This window comes from Hyla sarda, unplaced genomic scaffold, assembly GCF_029499605.1.
Source record: "Hyla sarda isolate aHylSar1 unplaced genomic scaffold, aHylSar1.hap1 scaffold_1039, whole genome shotgun sequence".
Taxonomy (NCBI): Eukaryota; Metazoa; Chordata; class Amphibia; order Anura; family Hylidae; genus Hyla; species Hyla sarda.
In genome coordinates, this window is record NW_026607658.1 from 32,501 (window position 1) to 37,934 (window position 5,434).

A 5,434-nucleotide genomic window follows, 5' to 3' on the forward strand; every position below is an offset into this window, starting at 1 on the left:
TAGATGAATGGTGGCACAGTATATAGTTCATTAATAGTGGCACAGTATATAGTTCATTAATAGGGGCACAGTATATAGGGAATTTATAGATGAATGGTGGCACAGTATATAGTTCATTAATGGTGGCACAGTATATAGGGAATTAATAGATGAATGGTGGCACATTATATAGGGAATTAATAGATGAATGGTGGCACAGTATATAGTTCATTAATGGTGGCACAGTATATAGGGAATTAATAGATGAATGGTGGCACAGTATATAGGGAATTAAGGGGAGGTACGGTATATAATTAAAGGGAAACTGACAGGCTGTTTACTCGCACTAAACCCAATACACTAGGTTACAGTGCAGTATACAAAAATTGGTCTTTCCATTTTCTAGGTATTGCCCCACATTGCTAGTATGCGAAGTCAGTCTTGTGCGCAATGGAGGCGGAGCTTCCCTGCCTCCATCCTGTATGCTGTGCTATGCCTCGCCATCTTTGTATATTTATAATTATTTTTTTTGCCAACTTTAGTATATTGTAGACTGTAAGCATATATTAGTGTGGTGTCCATCTCTTCAGTGTAAGAACCAGAGCTGTGTGGAGATTCCTGCGTAAGGTGGGTGATTGGTGATGGGTGCTGGGTGATGGGTGCTGGGTGATTGGTGCTGGGTGATTGGTGCTGGGTGATTGGGGATGGGTGATGAGTGCTGGGTGATTGGGGATGGGTGATGGGTGATTGGTGCTGGGTGATTGGTGCTGGGTGATTGGTGATGGGTGCTGGTTGATTGGTGCTAGGTGATTGGGGATGGGTGCTGGGTGATTGGTGCTGGGTGATTGGTGCTGGGTGATTGGTGCTGGGTGATTGGTGATGGGTGCTGGGTGATTGGTGCTAGGTGATTGGGGATGGGTGATGGGTGCTGGGTGATTGGTGCTGGGTGATTGGGGATGGGTAATGGGTGATTGGTGATGGGTGCTGGGTTCTGTCATATAGAGCTCAGGTGGGGGCATATAGGGGGAGATTTATTAAAACCTTTGCAGAGGAAAATCCTTCCGCAAAACGATCTGATTGGTTGCTATGGGCGACTGCACCGCTCTTTCTCTGCACAGGTTTGATAAATCTCCTCTATAATACAGTATATTATAGGGCAGCTGTCATATCTTTTCTGTAAATAAGACTGACAGCACAGCCAAAGTGTATATACACATGGCAGACCTTCATAGAAACTGTTCTTGACTCGATTTTACAAAAACACCAACTTTTATGGGGGCTAAGAATGTCGAGAAAGCCTGGCGGGAGGCCACTGTGTCCCTGGGCCGCAGCACATCTGCCCATTAAGTCTGGCAGACGTTTTTTAAATTATGAAAAGTGCCCTCTTTTTTACTTGAGCCCCTGCCCTCCAAAATGTCTGTGCATGTCCCTGGTCTGCAGGGCAAAGCACAGGGGGCATTATATGTGAAGAGCACATGACAGGGGGCCCCCTGTCCTGTGCCCTTCACATATAATGCCCCCTGTGCTGTGCCCCTCACATAATGCCCCCTGTCCTGTGCCCTTCACATATAATTTATATGTGTGGCACAGCACAGGGGGCATTATGTGAGGGGCACAACACAGGGGACATTATATGTGAGGGGCACAGCACAGGGGGCATTATATGTGAGGGGCACAGGACAGGGGGGCATTATATCATATAATGTCCCCTGTGCTGTGCCCCTCACCTAATGCCCCCTGTGCTGTGCCACACATATAAATTATATGTGTGGGGCACACAGCACAGGGTGCATTATATGTGTGGGGCACAGCACAGGGGGGCATTATATGATATAATGCCCCCCTGTGCTGTGCCCCTCACATATAATGCCCCCTGTGCTGTGCCCCTCACATATAATGCCCCCTGTGCTGTGCCCCTCACATATAATGCCCCTTGTGCTGTGCCACACATATAAATTATATGTGTGGGGCACAGCACAGGGGGCATTATATGTGTGGGGCACAGCACAGGGGGACATTATATGATATAATGCCCCCTGTTATGTACCCCACACTTATAATGCCCCCTGTGCTGTGCCCCTCACATATATTGCCCCCTGTGCTGTTCCCCTCACATATATTGCCCCCTGTGCTGTTCCCCTCACATATATTGCCCCCTGTGCTGTGCTCCTCACATATAATGCCCCCTGAGTGGACAGGACATGGGGCTTTATATGTGAAGGGCACAGCACAGGGGGCATTATATGTGAGGGGCGCATGATAAGGGCATTATATGTGCGGGACGCATGATGGGGGCTTTATATATGAGGGGCGCATGATGGATGCATTATATGTGAGGGGCAAAGAATGGGGGCATTATATGTGAAGGGCACAGCACAGGGGGCATTAAATGTGTGGGGCACATGACAGGAGCATTCTATGTGAGGAGCACAGCACAGAGGGCATTATTATGTGGGGGAACAGGACAGGTCATATTATATGTAGGGGCACAAGATGGGGCATTATTACTATATGTGAAGGCACAGAGTGTTTTGCCTTTCAGAAGTATAGTGTATATTGTGAGGAATTTCTGGGGTGGTACGTTTTTTAGGGGCCACAATACATTACGGTATTTTACTCAGAGGGTAGTTACAGCACAGCAAGTTATATTCAGAGAATGCACTGTGTGGTAGTATTAGATTTAGAGGGCACAGTGTGTGTTAGTATTATATTCAGTGGGTACAGTGTGTGATAGTATTATATTTAGAGGGTGCAGCGTGTGATAGTATTATATTCAGAGGGTGCAGTGTTTGGTAGTATTAAATTTAGAGGGCACAGTGTGTGGTAGTATTATATTCAGAGGGTACAGTGTATGGTGGTATTATATTCAGAGGGTACAGTGTGTTGTCTATTCAGGGGGTACAGTATGTCAGAATTATATTAGGAGGGTGTGTGACATTATTATATTCAAAGAATACAGTGTTTGGCAGTATTATAATAATTATTGTTTTCATATAGAGGATCAGAATGCATTGGCATAGTGAGGAGACGTCTGGGCATCAAGTTTTGCAGAGAGAAGATTTAGCTGGAACAAATCCTGGCGGTATGTACCATCTGAATTAGATAAGGAAAGACTATAGAGAAGACGTCACCTGTAATCACTGATATCATTGTGTATTCTCCTCACTATAGAGAAGACGTCACCTGTAATCACTGATCTCTATAGTGAGGAGAATACACAATGATATCAGTGATTACAGGTGACGTCTTCTCTATAGTGAGGAGAATACACAATGATAAGACGTCACCTGTAGTCACTGATATCACTGCGTATTCTCCTCACTATAGAGCCTTAGCACTTTCCCATTCTGTGGCAATTGGTATATATGATTATTTTTCTGACATATGAGCACGGCCTAAGAGTCTTAAACAAGGTTAGGACTGTATGATACATTTAATAATATTGTAAGTTCCGTAATCTTCTGTCCGCCAACACAAAATACTCTAATAGCGCCCCTCCCGAGACTCGACTCTGGATCCGCCCCTGCTCCCAGCATGCCCTGACAGCCGAAGGCTGAGAGTTGTAGTTTTGCAACAGGTGGGCAGCCACAGGGGATCGGTGTTGCAGTATGTCAATCTAGGGCCATGGTGTCTGATCTTGAACTGGCAGCAGGAGCCATGACCACTTTAAATCAATGGCTGCTGGGACGTATGACTAGTGACATCCTTCGTTCCAGACCGCAACGTCAGGGACGTCACTCGTCAGACGTCCCGGCGGCCAGCGCTGCTCATTGAGCCTACCGGAGTAGCATTGATCTATGTAAGAAACCTATGGGCCGAGGCTGTTGGGGCCACCAAATTATATTACTTATACAGAATGTCTGGTTAGGAGAAACAAATATAACGCACCCACAGGGAGTGGCGCCATTTTAATAAAATTTGTCAAAAACCTTAAATAACAGTCATACAGAATATATTAGAAAGCTTTTTTGATTTTCAGCCAATCAGAGAGCAGCACTACTGAAATAGAACTCCCAGGAGGTAACAGTGTGTCAAACATGTGATGTCATAACCATTGTCCACCAAAGAGCAGCACTGAGCAGAAATAACACTGCTCCTGTTCATTCTCCATCAGTGAGGGGCCGGTGCTGGACACTGTGTAGGGACGCGGGAATGCAAAGTCATACACATGACTGTGACTGGTAAGTGTTACATTGTTGTGTCCAAAAGATCTTTAGTGCAGTTCCATGTGTATTTCTATGATAAACATGTAAATAATCTATCTTTTTTTTCTTATCTTAGATGCACTATCTCCAGGACATGGAGTAGCATTTCCGGACCTACAGCAAGACGTTGGATGAAGGCATAGCCCCAGAAATAACACTGGTCCTGTTCATCAGTGAGGGGCCGGTGCTGGACACTGTGTAGGGACACGGGAATGCAAAGTCATGCACATGACTGTGACTGGTAAGTGTTACATTGTTTTGTCCAAAAGGTCTTTATTGCAGTTCCATGTGTATTTTTATGATAAACATGTAAATAATCTATCTTTTTTGTCCCCTATCTTAGATGCACTATTTCCAGGACATGGAGTAGCATTTCGGGACCTACAGCAAGACGTTGGATGAAGGCACAGGCCTAGGAATCATGCACATACACAGAAACATTTGCCCAAATTATAGAGGTAACCTCCTTTAGTATGCCCAGAGGAAGGGCCATACAGTAGCCATGGATTCCCTACAGGTTTCCTCCCCTCTGGAGGTTTTTCCTGTCCTGAGTATTAGTTACTGTACGCTCTTTGTGAGTGATGGGAGGTTACAAAAAATCCCCTACACAAACATTTTAATAAATAATAAATAAAGTTCCCCTTTTTTTAAACTGTTCTTTGACTTGTTCGACTCATTTATTTATTTCTGTGTGTGAAAATAGAGTTAGCAAAACATGGATGACCAAAGCTGCTCTCCTGCACGATCTGCATAATGTGGTGCAGAGAGAGGCAACTGGTGCTGGCTGGTGCAGTTTATGAGGCAAACGTAGAACACCCAGCAAGTTCCATGCACACGCCTTTTTCTGATGAATGGGACTCATGCAGGGAACTTGCTAGGGGTCATACGGTTGCAAAGGATCAACTTTTGGGTACATGAACTGTCCCTTAAAGGGGTACTCCGCCTCTAGATATCTTATCCCCTATGTAAAGGATAGGGGATAAGATGTCTGATCAAGGGGATCCTGCTGCTGGGACCCCAGCAATCTCCATGCAGCAACCAAAATTCTAAATAGTATGTTTAGATCACTGGTTCCTGTGATGGGATTCGTGACATCATGCCACACCTTCTTGTGACATCACACCACCTCCCATAGACATAAATGGAAAGGGCGTGGCGGGAGGTCACGACCCGCACCACGAGAACCCAGAGTTCTTAATATATTATTTGGAACGCCGGGTGCTGCATGAAGATTGCGGGGGTCCCAGTGA

The 5,434-nt window shown here is 45.4% G+C and overlaps 1 long non-coding RNA gene across 4 annotated transcripts in view; it reads left to right on the plus strand.

Annotated features, from left to right (window-relative positions):
* The window catches only part of LOC130299151 (uncharacterized), an 11,966-nt gene extending 7,262 nt beyond the window's left edge, over nucleotides 1-4,704 (plus strand). Inside the window, exons 2-6 of one of the 4 annotated variants that reach the window (XR_008850338.1) lie at nucleotides 2,977-3,061; nucleotides 3,959-3,999; nucleotides 4,094-4,160; nucleotides 4,261-4,425; nucleotides 4,528-4,704. This is a non-coding gene — a long non-coding RNA (uncharacterized LOC130299151). The remainder of the gene's footprint in view (nucleotides 1-2,976; nucleotides 3,062-3,958; nucleotides 4,000-4,093; nucleotides 4,161-4,260; nucleotides 4,426-4,527) is intronic. The other 3 variants (XR_008850336.1, XR_008850339.1, XR_008850337.1) reach the window with 3 other exon arrangements.
* Nucleotides 4,705-5,434: the final 730 nt, after the last annotated feature.